This window comes from Ixodes scapularis, unplaced genomic scaffold (assembly GCF_016920785.2).
Source record: "Ixodes scapularis isolate PalLabHiFi unplaced genomic scaffold, ASM1692078v2 PGA_scaffold12__126_contigs__length_90152505, whole genome shotgun sequence".
NCBI classification, from domain to species: Eukaryota; Metazoa; Arthropoda; class Arachnida; order Ixodida; family Ixodidae; genus Ixodes; species Ixodes scapularis.
This window is the reverse complement of record NW_024609838.1, coordinates 90,018,190-90,034,880: the sequence shown is the minus strand read 5'-3', so window position 1 is coordinate 90,034,880 and position 16,691 is coordinate 90,018,190. Positions and strand designations below refer to the sequence as shown.

Below are 16,691 nucleotides of genomic sequence, written 5' to 3'. Positions count from 1 at the left end.
AGTCTCCTGCCAGAACTAGGTATTTGTTGTTATTAAATTTTTGAAGGAATTGTTCCAATTCATCACAGAATATAGGTATGCTTGAACTAAGTGGCCTGTATACAGCACAAACAGCGTAAGAAATTTGTGAACAAGAGCAGCACACACTTCTGCTTGTACATATGAAACATCTACTTTTTCTGATAAGCATTTGTCATTTATGTACATCATAATTCCGCCACCTTTTCTTTGTTCTCTGCACAAGCAGAAACAATGAAAGCCTGGCAAAGAAAATGTAGCGCAACCTGCCTCATCAGCATTGACTTCACTCAAAATAAGTATGTCCAAACTTGGCAGGCGCGTATTTAAAATTAACATTAACTGATCCCAATGTCTGTAAATACTCCTAACATTTACATGAATTAAGCTTAGTTTAGTGTCGGCGTTACCTACTTCCGCCCTAGAACTTTCTGGATACGCGTCCCAATCACGGAACGATTCAAAAAGCGATTCCATTATTATCCAATTTTGATTAAGTCTCATTCGCTCTCAATCTGAATCACAGCCGCTCCCTCCTTCTGCCTTACGAATATTTTTCCGTTCTTCATCCAGGTATACATGTACCCTTTCTCCTTCGCACGTGCCTTGGTGGACCACAACAAACTTTTCAGCGCTCGAGTCAGGTTTTCATTTATATAAATATTCTCATTTCTAAGAGTAGTTATTTTTCTCACCCCCAAATCCCTTGTACGCCTCTCGGTGAATTTCACCAAGGTAGGTGTGATTCTTCCTTCTTTAGATTTTAGCCTGTGGGCGGCCTCGATGTCATTTGAAGTCAGTGGTGCTAGGTCCAGCTTCGTTGACACTCTGTTAATTACGCTCATTATATCTTCATTTGGTTGTTGGACCCTACCATGGATTTCAATATTCTGGCGCCGAGAGTATACCTCTGCATTGTCGATAGCCTTTCTTAGCTCGCCAACCTCTTCATTTTTTTGTGAAATCCTTCCCTCTAGTTCACCGATTTTCCGCTGTAGTTCATTTATTGTTTTGTCTTGGTTATTAAAATGAACAATCAATTCCTCATACCTCGCTGTCTGATCATTCATGGCTGCTATTGTTTTACTCTGCGTTTCTATTTGAACATCATCGCGTCGGACCTCGCAGTCTGCGCATCGAGAGACCTCTCAATGCAAGACATCCTATTAAGGACGGAGGTCAACTTTGCACTGATAGATTCATTTTGTTTGAGTAACCTTTCAAGTTTTTTCTCATTTGGGGTCAGCTCTAATGCACTCTGAGATACATCGGGAGTCGCAGACTGCCGTTGGGAACACAACTTGCAGGGGTTACATTGCCACTCGGAAATTTCGACGTCGTTCATTGATTTCATTACATTTTTTGTCAGTCCAGAACACTTGCCCATGTGGTAATAATTTGTGCACTCCGAACACTTAATACATGCAGCATCATGTCCAATTTGTTTCAAGCAAGAGGGACAGTCACCTTTTTCAGTCATCTTCGGGAAAGCACCAAACAAAGAACAAAAAGCAAATGCATCAAAGTGATATAAACAAATTGGCCGCGAACTTTATCCTTGAAGTCTTATAATCAAAGAGATGCAGTATATAGAAAGCGACTGTTTAAACTTGTTTAGAAGACATTAAACAGTCGTTTTGGGGAGTAGTAGAACCAATGTATTTTTATAAATTTCCCCGCTAAATTTAGGGGGAAAACTGACGGTGCATTGTTTTCGTGACATCGATTTTCCTGCCATATTTAACGGGGAAATTGAATTGGTGTTTAGCTAACGGGACGTCAGATCACGTGATGCCATTCTTTCCGCAAATATTTGCAGGGAAATTGAATCGGTTTTTACGCCTCGCTAGGTCAGGTCACGTGAGAACAATTTTCTCCCTAAACTTAGCGAGGAATCTGAATTGGTGCACAGCTTACGCGATGTCGAGTCACATGACTTCAACGTTCCCGCCAAATTTAGCGGGAAATGCACAGACGGACGGAAGAACGAACACAATTTTGGAATTAAGAAAAGGGGGGGGGGGGTTCCGTCAAAAAGAATTTCATGCTTTAATAGTAGTTACTAACCTTTGTAGCATCGTAGTCTGGGGGCTTTTGGCACTGGCAAGACGAAAAAACTGGAACTTCGGACAAAAGAAAGAGGCACTGAAAAATCGCGAGGGTATTCAAAAACATCATTGTGCCAAAGAGCTTGTTTCGCAGAGGAAGATCGAGATGGCAGTCAAACGGTGCCAGCTCGCCCAAACTTGGTGCGAACACAGTAAGAGGCACCTGGCGCTTATATAAAACGGCTGAAAAATGCGGAGCATTCTAAGCGACCAATAAGGTCGCTTACATTTTGTCCAACCTACGAACGTCAGAACCTCTTGTTTTGATGAAATGATAACCACCGTAGCTTAACATGAAACGTTTCTAGGTTACTAGGTATTGCGAAAACAGGTCTGGACACAAGGACTTTTATTCAGAGGCAATATGACGCACGAGTCTCATGCTTTATAGGAATAAAATCTGAGTCGTTTTCAGCTACACGTGCCTGCCAATCAAAACAAAATAATTGTGTATGCCAGTTCGAAAACAAAAGAGATCTCGGTATAATAGACTGTTTTGTTGTTTTTTAATTACCGAAAGCTGTTTGCTATCGTGAGACCAGTTTATGGACCCATGTCAACAGGACGCAAGGGTCTCCTATTTTATAATATTACACCTGGGTTGTTTCCAGCCACATGTGCCTGACGAGCAAAAAATGAATGTAATTAAACCAGTTCAAAAACAAAACAAAGCCTTCGTCGAAATTAGGTATTTCACAGTTCGCAGTAAATGATGCAAGGTACTTTTAGCGGTTGAAGCCCGGAGAAATGTACTAGTGCATTAGATACCGGAAGTGATCAGGGCGCTCAGTGACGTTAAGCCACTGAAGGAAGCTTATTGCAGAATTTCTCACGAAACCCCTTAAAATATGTTTGTAGTTAAATGGGAAAATTTTCTAAAATTAAAGCGATTTTTTGTTATCAATGTACTTACCCTATTCGAAGGAAGTTATATACACCCACACGACCCGTACGTATGTCACAATACTATGCGAAAGATCTATACGATAACATATAAAATTAGGAATTTTATTCAGCGAACTTCAAAATTTTAAGTGATTGAAAAAATCTACCCTATCTTAACCGCCCATTATGCACATTAAACATTTATAACATTATTCGTTTTGTGCATCACATGTACTTCATTCAAATATTAATAACTGAAAACGTATTAAAAGTCAGGTTAAGGATCTCATTGCCATTTCTGTGCAATCGGACAAAAATACAGGTTATTATAATTATTATTATTATTACTATTACTGTCATGACTTAAAAATTTATTTCTTGACCGCTCCCAAATCGTATCTATAGGAAATTTCAAAAGTGCTCGGCTCACGCTAAAAGCTGGAGTGCCCCAGGGATCGGTTTTGTCTCCATTGTTATTTATTCTTTTTGTTAATGATATTTCAACAAGGCTCACTAGTTGCAAAATTTTTCAGTATGCGGATGGTACTTTACTTGTCTCTAGTCACATTAATTACCGCCAAGCTGTGCAGTTATTGCAACATGATTCTGCACGTCTAATGGACTGGTTTTATGATAATTATATTACTATTAACACATCCAAAACCAGACTTGTTTGCTTCAGGAATCCGCTGAAGAGTGAAGAATTGGACTCATCATTTGTGTTACGCAGATCCAGCTGCCTTGATTGTACATGTAGCTCCCTGAAATATGTTGACACTGTTAAGTACTTAGGCATATTCTTTGATTCAGATTTGTCGTGGTCAACGCATTTAACCCATGTTTCTGGCAAGCTTCGCAGTGTGTGCTGCTTACTTTACAATAATAGGGTGTTTATGCCATTTGCCGTTAGAAAATCAATTGCTACTGCTCTTGCTTATAGTATACTAAGGTATGGCATCACATTATTTGGTAACTGTGCAGAAATATGGCAAACTAAAATTGACCGCATCCTTAGGAATTTGTTAAGAAGTCTTGGTTATCATTATGATCTTGCACCAAAAGCTGACATTTTTGAGGCTCTACAACTACCTAACTTCCATTCACTTTTTTTGCAATCTGTTGTTCTTTCTCATATCTGGTGTAGCGAATTTAAACATCCCTTTGTGCCCCGCAGAGATTTGCGTACCTGTGATCGCTTCATAATCCCCCGGTGTTTCACAAGATATGGTAAGCGAGAGCGCTCTTATTATGTGCCATACATTTTTAACCGACTCCCCGACCACTTCTTTGAAGCTACAAATAGGAGAAAATTGAAAAATCTATTAAACAGTTTTACGGTTTAATTCATTGTACAATTTCAATAATGTATTGTTGCGTTATATGTTGTATCTAACATGTTTGCTGGGATATTGTGAGTGATTATTTTCTGTTTCTCACATAGCGCGATACATATTTTAAATGTGTGCTCTACGGACTTCTTCTGTGCTATCTGTGACATTCCATTTGCTGGGTTCTGTCCTTCAAGCCTCTACTGGCTTCGACCGACCCGTCACCTTATACTGTTATTAAGGTATCTAAATAAATGAAATGAAAAATGAAATGAATGACAAATGATGAGGCAGCGAATAACTGAAGAAACTAAACGTTTAATGTGGTCAACTTGTGCCCAAAACAAAATGGAGAAAGGCTAGCGTCGCTGGCGTCGATGTCGGCGAAGCAGAATTGATCGAGCGCTGTTTTCAGCGTCTAAATTTAATTATGGGCGATTTTATATAGCTTTTGATCATTGAGAAACTCGTAAACATTTATACTCTCCTCGTTATCCGTAAGCTACATCGACCTCGGATACTATCGTAAAACGGGCAACGGTGACATCGTCAACAGAGGCATTTTTATGTTCCTCTACCGCGTCACGCACGTCATCACTTCGGGCAGTATTTGCGCTTTTCCGACATTCAACATATCTCACCCCTAACTGCGTTGTTTAGAAAAAGATTAATCTTTTCACTGTAGCCTTGCAACGTTGATATCTGCAGCTGCGTCAAAAACAAACCAAGCTCTCATTCCGTATAATAAAAAAATTTTAAAAATAATAAAAAAAAAAAATTCTGTAATTTTCTTTTAGAGTGGAGCCCTCAGGCGTCCGTTTCCGGGTTTCGCGGCGTGGCCTTCGGCTTCAGCGTAGCCGCGCTAAATTAAGTGGGAAAATTAACGTCCCGTGACCTCAACACCAATTCAATTCCCCGCTAAATTTAGCGGAGAAAATGACGTCACATGACTTGGTGGCACGTCGCCTATGCACAAGTTGTTTCTCCGCTAGGCTTAGCGGGAAAATTCACGTCACGTAACCTCAAGAGGACTTCATTTCCCCGCTAAATTTAGCGGGAAAATTTAAGTCACGTGACTTTAACACCCATTCAGTTTTCCCGCTAAATGTAGAGGGGAAAATCACGTCACATGACTTGGTGTCTCGTCACCTAAGAATAAATTCAGTTTCTCCGCTAGATTTAGCGGGAAAATTGACATCACGTGACCTCAGCAGATTCAATTCCCCGCTAAATTTAGTGGGGAATTGAATTACTGTTGAGGTCATGTGGCGTTAATTTTTCAGCTAAATTTCGCGGGGAAACTGTGGGAGGAGTGGAGGGTACAAAAGAGGAGGAGGAAGAAAGGAAGAGGAGCAGTAGGGGAGAGTATGGAAGTAGGAGGAGGAGGGGAGAGAAGGAAAATAGAAAAGGAGGAGTGAGGAGGAGGAGGAAAGGGGAGGAGGAAAGGAGGGGAGGACGAGGAGCAGAGGAGGGCGGGAGGAGGAGAGGAGAAGAGGGTACGGAAAAAGAGGAGGGGCATACCTTCCCCTCCGCACCCTCCCCTTCTCCTCCTCCTCAAGAGCTGCGCTCTAATTTCGCGTTACAGGGATTTGTCAACGTCTTTCATTTTTTTGTAGCAATTAAACTTTCACCCTTCATCTTGCATCTTCAATCCCGTGGATGGCAATCCTGTCTTGGTATTTGTTTTGCAAGCAAACAGCACAATTAGCACCATTTATTTTTATTTGTTTTAAACCAGGAATCAGTGCGTGCTACTGTAGCTGATATGAACTTGAGACTCGTCACAGTGGAATCCAATGCCTTAAATGTAGAGCAGCTTAAAGCCGCGGTAGTCGAGGTGAGAGGTGTTGCTAATAACGCACAAAAGGAAAACCGCGTCTTGCAGGCACGGCTTGACGAGGCGGAAGACCAATCTCGTCGAGATAACTTAATATTTTTTGGGGTTAGCGACACCGTATCTGAGACGTGGGCGCAGACTGAAGCACGAATTTTGAGTATTTTTCAAACATCACTCAATGTACAAATCACGGGTGACTCGATAGTTCGTGCTCATCGGCTAGGAAACTTTACACAAAACAAATGCCGACCAATCATTGTAAAGTTTGCGTCATTCAAACTAAGAGATCAAATACTACTCGCTAGAACTGGATTAAAAGCACTCCGTATCTCAGTCAGCGAGGATTTCTCGCTCGCCACACGTAATGCCAGAAAGCAGTTAATTGAATTTGGTAAAGCAAACGGAGGTGTATTTAAACTACGCTACAACAAATTGCATATTAATAACAAGTGTTACGCGATCGATCAAACAACTAAAGAAATTTATGAGCTAGGTCCTTCTCGACTGTCTGCAGCCCCCAACGCGCAGCCAACCGCCCCTCAATCACCGTCATCATTTGCTCGGAGTTCTAATCAGGCGCCCTCGCCGACATAGGATCTGTCGAGGGGTAGGGCATGCGTGTCACGGTCTTCGGATATTTCTGTTGTTTTCACCAACATAAGAAGTGTCCTGAAAAAACGCGACGAATTGTGTTCCATTGTAGATACCACCGATGCTGATGTCATTGTACTAACCGAAACGTGGCTTTCCGGGAAAATACAAAACTGTGAACTGTTCGATGGAAACAAAACGTTCAATGTTTACAGACATGATAGACAGGAAAGATGTGGCGGTGGAGTGTTAATTGCAATCGCTGATCATATCAAATCCTTTTCTGTGGACGTTATATGCGAGTTGGAAATAACGTGGGTTGGCCTGCTTGTTAACCATAAGAAGTGGATTATGGGAGTTTGTTATCGGCCACCCTCGTATTCGTTGCCATTTGTCGAAGCGTTACATAATACACTTAACACCATTACGGTGCGTTTTCCGGGTGCTCCAATTTTTCTTCTCGGCGACTTCAATTTCCCATCTATATCATGGTCAAACGACGTTCCTTGTGTAAATGTACATTCTGAGGAATGTATTTCGTTTATTAACCTATGTCTAGATTTTAGCCTTTCACAACTTGTTCTCCATCCCACCAGAGTTACCCAGTCGACAGCCAATGTATTAGACCTCATTTTGACCAATCATCCTGAGTATGCAACTCCCATAACATATCTGCCCGAGATTAGTGATCACAAAGTGCTGCATTTTTCTCTAAAAGCGTCGGCAACGAGACCCACTTTTCAGCCAAAACAAATTCGTGATTACGGAAAGGCCAACTTTGAGCAAATTAATAATGACCTTGCCATTTTCTTGAACCAGTATCTAACAACTTCTTCGGGGCGTTCTGTCGAAGATAACTGGAATATCATAAAGTTGAAATTTATCTCTCTTATCAACAAGCATGTCCCACTAAGAAATATATTCGAAAATACCCAGTCACCACCCAGACAGCACACGGCGTCGGGCCAACATTGGTATTCAATTGGCAAACAATGGTCCAATATTGGGCCAATGTGGCCATCGTAAAACCAATATTGGTGGTACAGTGGAATATACTGGCCAACGTTGGCCTGACTTGACGAACGGCTCACCAACGTTGGTAATCGATTGGCTTAGGCCGGCCAACATTGGCCTACCTCAGCCAATGGCTTACCAACGTTGGCAATCGATTGGTTTAGACTGGCCAACATTGGCCAACCTCAGCCAACGCCTTAACAACGTTGGCTATTGGTTGGCTTAGGTTGGCCAACATTGTCCTGTCTTAGCCAATTGGTTACGAACATTGGTAATCGATTGGCTTAGGCTGGCCAACATTGGTCTATTTTAGCCAATGAGTTGCCATCATTGGTAATCGATTGGCTAAGACAGGCCAATGTTGGCCAGCTTAAGCCAATCAATTACCGACATTGGTAATCGATTGACTTAGGCTGGGCAACATTGGCCTGTCTTAGCCAGTGGCTTACCAATGTTATATATAATTGGCTTAGTTCTTTTAATGTGCTGATCGCGCACGCTGAGAACAATCTCTAGCTATGCCTCCGGGGGGGAACGATTCTTCTGTTTTCACACGCAGAGCAAGTTAGCCACTGAATTAGAACGCTGTATGCATTGCGAGCTGTAGCAAGTTTGAACGTCCACGCAGAAAAAAACCGTGTTCGGTGACAGGTTAAAAATAAACGATTGGTTTAAGCTGGCCACCAATTGCCTGTCTTAGCCAGTGGCCTACCAACGTTGGTAATTAGCGGCGAGATGTTTTGGTGGCGCCCTCATATGGTTCCCCCTTGTCACGTCATTACCTTGCGAACAACAAGTTCGATGGTGTTTGTAAATAGCATGGTGGAAGCCTGAAATCATTGCGTTCTCAAAGGAACACTGCCAACACCGTCGAAATTAAAGTTCCTTCATTCTTCTTATTTCCGTCGATGGTATACCCTTTCCGACGTCATAGTCAGCTTTTGGGCCAATCGTGAAAGGCCGACCACAGCGACGCTTTCGGTCGCGCACGTCGCCAATTGATTGGCTTAAGGCCGGTTCAGACACTTGCGTTTGAGTGCGTTTGACTGAGTTGCGTCGAGTACCGAAAGCGAGTCACCGGCACATCTGTGCTTCGTATGAAGCGTGGAATCCAATTCAAGGAATCATCTTGGCACGCGATATAAGCAGCATGGATGTCCTGGTTTCTCACTGCCGCAACGCAGTAAAACGCAGTCAAACGCAACTGTCTGAACCAGGCTTTAGTCTGGTGTGATGAGCGATCCCGCGACCAGCCGAAGAGGACGAGAAAGAAGACGAGGTGGGGGCATGCGAGGAGCGTGAGAGGGGATTCGGGCGGTTGACAAAGGACGGTGCAGACGCGACCAGGCCGGACCTCCGTCGGCGTGACCAGACGTCAAGAGGCCCGACCCACAACCCACTTCTCACGGAGTCCGGGCGCCAACCTTCCGGAGGTAGACAAGACTGCATGCGTGGCGCAGTTGAACTCCCGCTGCCACTCCGTGCCACAGACGTTCTGAGCCTGACTCAAGCCTTCGGCCAACGCCCAACTGCCTCGTCGCTACGTCCTTCGGCCCAGACCTTGGCGGACACCTGGTCATAGGCTGCCACCAGCGTACGGGGCCTGATTCAAGCCTTCGGCCATCGGTCAACTGCCCGTCACTACGTCCGGACCTCGGCCCTGACATCGTAGACCCCTGATCATCGGCTACCACGGGTGCTACGCCGCAAGGACTGAAAAGTCGTGAGCGAGGGACTTTTTAGGGGACACTCAAACCTTAACATTTGTTGAAGTGCTGCTTGGGAGCGTGCTTTACTAAGACCAATGTGGGTTTGAAAGCGTTGATTTTGACCTTTGGATCTTTTCGTAGATGCCATCAGTGCGAAGCTAACAATTGAAGAATCGTCAGCTTAAAAATGGTGCTGAAGTGGCTGCCAGGGTCTTGCGACAGGGGAGGCTGCAGGAAGAGGCGTTCGGAAGCCGTAATGGCTCCCCAGCCCCAGGACTCGCCCCAGGACCTTCCCCAGGACCAGGCATAGGCTCCCCGCTGAGCTTCCTCCCTAGCCCCTTTCAATAAAAGTTCCGAAAAAAGTATTAATTGACCTTGAAATAGTCATTTGCTCGCCAGATAAAATAGTGCACAGACAAAGCATTGGACGACCTTGCCATTTGTGCCCAGAATGTTTTTCTTGCAGTGGGCTGCTAATAAGAAGCAGGCCAGGGGTTCTTAAAACCCAATGTTGGAATAACCAGGATTTAAACACAATGCCATCATTGCATGACCAGCATTAAAGATATGGCATTAACACTGGGACATGCCACTGAATTAGTGTGAAAGCCAAAATTGGCATAGCCAATGATCATTGGCTATGCCAATTTTGGCTTTCACACTAATTCAATGGCTATGCCATCATTGGTATACAAGTTCAATCATTGAATAGGCCGTTATCTGCAGTCAAGCTGATTCATTGGCATGTCCCAGTGTTAATGCCATATCTTTAATGCTGGCCATGCAATGATGGCAATGTGTTTAAATCCTGGTTATTCCAACATTGAGTTTTAAGAACCCCTGGCCTGTTTCTTATCCATCATTAGCCATCATTGGCACCTTTTTTAGGCCATCGTTAAACCAATATTTCAGCCATCGTTGGCATCCACACTATGTCGACATAGTGTGGATGCCAACGATGGCTGAAATATTGGTTTAACGATGGCCTAAAAAAAGTGCCAATGATGGCTGGATCATTGGTTGAACGATGGCCCAACGTTGGCGCCTATGACGGCTGGAAGGTTGGTTGAACGATGGCCCAACGTTGGTGCCAATGATGGCTGGAACATTGGTTGAACGATGGCCCAACGTTGGTGCCAATGGCTGGGCCAACATTGGAAGAAGTTGCGCTCGGCCAGAATACCAACGTTGGACCAACCTCCGGAGCCAGCGTTTGCCATTGTTGGCCCAATGTAGGTCCAACATTGGTGTGCTGCCTGGGCATGGTTTACGAAAGCCCTAAAACGGTTATCAAATAAAAAAAAAAAAACGCTTATATCGTGCTGCGAAGTTTTCAACGTGTGGGCATCGCTGGGCTGCGTATCAGTTGTCTGCAGAAGTATATAAAAAGGCGATTGCAGATGCGAAATCAATTTTTTTTTTCAAATACTCTCCCAAATATGTTAATAAATGACCCCAAAAGGTTTTGGAACACTGTCAGCAAGAAAGACACTTTTTCAATTTTACTCAAAACGTCAAGTAGTGATAGTGCCTCTAGTGATGACTGCGCTAATATACTAAATAATGTGTTTATTGAATCATTTTCCAATATTAGTAACATAGGCTACCCTTCAATTGTGTGTGCCGGTTATTTACCAATGGATGCTATTCTTGTTGACCCTATTGGTATAGTTAAGATTATAGATGGGCTGAAATTGTCTTCTTCTTCAGGAGTGGACGGCATTAATTCAAAATTTCTTAAAAGCACCAAGTTATATTCTTCAATTATTCTTGCTAAATTATTCGAACAGTCACTCCAAGAGGGTGACCTACCCTCGGACTGGAAGGTGGGGAAGGTGGTCCCTATTCCAAAAGCTGGTGACAAACATTCTCCTCATAACTATCGTCCCATTTCGTTAACCAGCATCCCATGTAAACTTCTCGAGCACATCATATTTTCCCATCTTGTAAACTTCCTAGAAATGAATAATTTTTTCACCACAGCTCAGCACGGATTTCGTAAATCATTGTCATGTGAAACTCAGCTTCTATCTTTCACTCACGACATTCATTCTCTCATTGACCAAGGCTCCCAGGTGGACTGCATCTTCTTGGATTTTGCAAAAGCTTTTGATAAAGTGTGTCATAAACTATTACTATTGAAACTTGCTAAACTTAACATTGACCCTAACGTTCTTGCATGGATTCATTCTTTTCTTACTAATCGTTCGCAATTTGTAACAGTCAATAATGAAAACTCTCCACTTGCGTCAGTAAACTCTGGTGTTCCCCAGGGGTCTGTTCTAGGCCCCTTACTATTCTTAATTTATATTAACGACCTACCAGTTAATATGTCATCATCCGTCTGTCTCTATGCCGATGATTGCGTAATATACCGTGAAATCCGAAGTAACCAAGACACGCTCACACTTCAGTCTGATATTAACTCTGTGTCTCGTTGGTGTGAGTTGTGGCTAATGAAACTAAACACTAGTAAATGTAAACACATGAGAGTAACCCGTCAGTTTAGTGAGAGTCCTTCTTACTACCTTGATGGCAACTCCTTGGAACAAGTGTCGTCATACAAGTATCTTGGTGTTAACTTAACTTCTAACCTTTCATGGAAACCCCATATAGAATATGTCACTAATCGTACTAACTGCATGCTGGGTTATTTAAAACGGAATTTTTCTTTAGCACCTGTTTCACTTAAATTGGTCCTCTATAAAACATTAATAAGACCTAAGCTTGAGTATGCAGCATCCATCTGGGATCCCGATCATATTACCCTCATCACTGCTTTAGAATCCATTCAAAATAGATCAGCTCGTTTCATTCTATCGAACTATCACCGCACCGCCAGTGTCTCGTCAATGAAGAATAATTTATCTTTACCATCTCTTTCACTTCGCCGTAAAATTTCACGCTTATGCCTTTTTCATAAAATTTATTTTCATAATCCCCTATTACGCGACCATTTCATAACTCCCCCCTATTACATCTCGCCTCGTGTAGATCACCAGCACAAAGTTGGAGTCCCAAGCTCATTAACCAACACATTTCATTCATCTTTTCTACCACGCACTGCTCAAGAATGGAACCACCTTCCCGGTTTAATTGCTGCCATAACAGACTCTAATCTTTTTCGAAGTGCCATAAATAACCATTTTTGCGCTGATTTCTGACCTGTTTGTTCACTTTTTATTTGTTTTAGTATTGCTGAATTGTTATATTTTTTCCCTGCCTACGCTCTCCCCCTCTGTAATGCCTTCGGGCCCTGAGGGTACAATAAATAAATAAATAAATAAATAAATGGCATGTTTTAATGCCAATTTCACTCCTCCGTAGCCTGTTAGAAATTGCCAGATTTCCTGGGTCGGGGTGTCCGCCACAGCTGTAAAATGAGCAACCACTCAGTCCAAGCTCCTAGACAGAAAACGTCTTTATCTCGTCGTTCTTTTTTCTGCTTGCCCACGTGTCTCGCACCAGCCGCGTCGCACCTGGGTCACTCAGCGACCATCACATCTCCTTTTTTTCAGAACAGGGTAATTTCCAATATGCAGAAAACAACTGTTACTTTCTGATTACATCAGCTAAATTTTATATAAGATGTCACAAAGTAACTTAGAATATATATAAAGACATCTGGGAAAGTTGAAATAACACATCAACTGTCAAACAACGATTTGGATAAAAAGGCGTTGTGCAGTGTATCTTACAAAACTTCTGTTAGAGTTTAAATCACACATGAATCCTCGAAACCCAGTCTGACAGGCCTTCGCACAATTCGTCCTGACCTGGTCACATAAGACCGAGGTGCCCCTGCAGCATCTGAAGCATGTCCTGCGACAGTGTCACTCTGCGTACTGCAGTCTAAGCTTGTGTCCGAATTGTTCTTGTCCTCCTCCTCTCCTACAGGAAAGTCGTACGATCCGCCGTTTTTGTGAAACCAACCGAAAGGGAGAAAGTGCAAAGCTCTTATGTTTCGTCTCAGCTGCATTCCAGAGTCTGTTTCCAGCAAGTAAGACCGAGGTTTGGCAGCTCGCGCTAGCACTGTGGCTTCCGACTTCCAGCCGTTTACCCATACTTCATCTCCCAGTTTCAACGTACGTAGCTCCCTTGCTCTGTGTCGTTTGTTGAAGCCTCTACGTTGCTTGTCGCGTTTTTGGAAGTCTTTTTGCAGCACTGTATTCAGATAAGGGTGCACCTGACACTGTGGCTTAGAAAAACATCGGTACTCTCGTCCGAAGACCACGTCCCATCAGTATTTCAGCAGGACTTTGTCCTGTTGACCCCGGCGTAGCTCTGTAAGCCGAAAGTGACTTTTGAGTAAGACGTTTAATAGTTTCGCAACTCTCTCTACCTCGCCATTTTCTTGCTGGTACCTTGGGCAAGTCATACCGTGACGAAATCTATGCTTCGATGCAAGTGTTTCAAATTGCGAGATCACATATTTGGGTTCGTTGTCTGAAATTACAATTTCGGGCACTCTATGTAGAGCGAAGATACTCTGAAGTCGCTCGAATACGTCGGCACAAGTGAAAGGGAGCGGGGCAACTTCCGGAAACCATGACAAGTAATCTGCAACTTTTAAGTAACCAAAGTAATTTATCTCGCATATATCCACGCCCAGCTTTTGCCAGGAGTAGGCGGGAGTGACTGTTGGGATCATTGGCTCTGCACTTTGGTAGCCATACTGCGCACAAACTCGGCAGTTCTGTTCGTTCAGTTTTCTCCACCCTTTGTGCCCTGGCTTTAGACACCGGATAATGGTGCATCCGTTGCACCACTAACGATTGGATTGCGGAATGTCAGTTGCCATCATTACAACATTAAGAAAATACAATATGTAGCCAAGCACGAGTGTTTTCAATCGAAATGAATTTACCCGCTGCATTTGAACACACAATAAGCAGTATAGTCTTTGCAGCGAAGCCGACCTGTGGAAACTGCGTTTGGTCGTTTTGAGAACGTGGGAGCGATTTCGATCACTTCTAGAGAAGATGCAACAAAAAAAGGGGGAAATCGCATTAAGCCAATTGAAAGTTCATATGATCGGCCGCAATGATAAAAAAATATTGAACGAAATAAACAATGGCCTTTTCGATTTTCGACGATATTTTAAATTTTATATAAAAAATTACGAAAAAATAAAGTAAACTAGACTTATGCCCGTCGATATCCGATGTGTAGGGCTACACCCGCATAGCATTTGCTAAGCGACAAATATAATATAACTCATGAGTTACAAGGCTCTGAAGATGTCACCGGATTGTCACATGGGAGCGATTTTGATCACTTCTAGAAAAGATACAACAGAAAAGGGGGGAATCGCATCAAGCCAATTGAAAGATCATATGATCGGTAGCAATAATAAAAATTGAACGAAATAAAAAATGGCCTTTTTCGATTAAGTGGGTTCGAAATTTCGGTTAATTTCATTTTCGACGATATTTCAAATTTTATATAAAACATTCAGTGAAAATAAAATAAACTAAACTTATGCCCCTCGATAGCCCATGTATAGAGCTACACCCGCGTAGTATTTGGTAAGCGACAAATATAATGACTCAGGAGTTACAAGGCTCTGAAGATGTCGCCGGATTGTCAAAGAGACGACGTTTATCATTTTTTACCTCAATAAACAAAAATAGAAAAGTATTTTCCTTTGAACTAAAAAAATAGTCGAAATAACATACAAGATCACAAACAAATTACTGTGAGTTTTGTATGCTTCCCGTATTCATACCAGCATACAGAAGTGGGTAGAAAAATCACGGAGTAAAAAACAGATTTTCACCCTGCTCCACTCAAAACTTTTTTGTGAAGCGAAATATTTTTTTTTTTTGAAAAGTGGTTTTGTTCTTTCCAGAATTGGGGCAATTACATATATTATAAAAAAAAACCTGAAAGACCCACCCCGACACGCGTGTTCGATTTCAAATGAAACCACCCTATTTTATCGATTTATTATTACGGTGTGATTTAATCCCATGATCAATTTGTCGGCATATTTTGGAAGTCGCAACACTTGCTAAAATTTGGTTTTCAGGCAAAATAAGTCGTTTACACTCTTTGCTTTAGAAGCTTTGTTTTTAGTAGAATAGTTGTAGAAAATACGCTTTAGGTAATATTTGGTTCAGGAATTGGTTTTGCATGACGTTCCTTTGGGACACTCAGACGTGCGTTTTGGTTTAAATTATCTAAACAAGGCGGTTTTGTTTAATTGCGTTTTTGTAGACTATACTTTGTCTCACCTTAGTATGGACTATTGTTATCCGCGCGTGCTAAAGCACGAGCTAGTTGCTTTGGATGAAGCCTCGACGGCTGCACGAGCGCTCGTGCAGCGAGCGCTCCAGTCAGGGCTAGCCGCTCGTGCTTCCATAGCCTTCGCAATTAGTCCATGTTAAAGTGAGACGAAGTATAGCCGGAGAACCAACTACAACGCAGAAACGGTGGCGGAGGAGACTGGACTGCGCTTTCACCGCTCAGTCACACTGGAAGCGGATCCGCGTTCGCAAAGCGGTTGTGAACGCGGTTGTATAAAGATCCAGCACAATTGCACGCGCACTTGATGTCATCGAGTGCGCGTGCAATTGTACTGGATCTTTATACAACCGCGTTCGCAACCGCTTTGCGAACGCGGATCCGCTTCCAGTGTGAGCGAGCGGTCAGAGCTGCTGCCCTGTTGCCGGTGCTGAGGGGGGAGGGACAAGAGAGAAAGAGCAAGTTCGCGTCGTGCCATAGACGACGTGGTTCTGCAGGGTGCGACTGTGTTGCGGAAAGATTGGTAACGCGGCGGCGATGGGCGACTCATGCCTAGTAATCGGAATTTTGTGTACGGGCGCCTCTGCATTTCGCCAGATAGGGTCACTAAGAACAGTCAAAGTAAAACAAAAAAAATCTGGTCTCAAAACATGTACGCTAATCAAGGTATAGGCACACGAAAATGAATCTAAATACTCTTCTCCCTGGCAGAAGCACACGCTAGCTCTTTAGTGACTAAGCCCACCATTTCCGTTGTAAATTAGTGGTCTAGTTAACATCATTTTGGTGTTCGATTTCCGTCACCTACATCTGTTCGATGTAGCGCTGACGCGTCTCGAGTTTTCATTAAGGCTATGCACACGCCCTGTTCACTTCTGAAATGCCACCGAGAAGAAAGGCGAATAAAGTAGTACCGTTGCACGACTTGTCTAATATGTATATCTTATTAGAGCAC

The 16,691-nt window shown here is 43.0% G+C and overlaps 1 pseudogene; it reads right to left on the bottom strand.

Moving 5' to 3' along the window:
• Nucleotides 1-509: 509 nt before the first annotated feature.
• Nucleotides 510-1,405, bottom strand: LOC121835259 (annotated as a pseudogene).
• Between the last annotated feature and the right edge of the window lie 15,286 nt (nucleotides 1,406-16,691).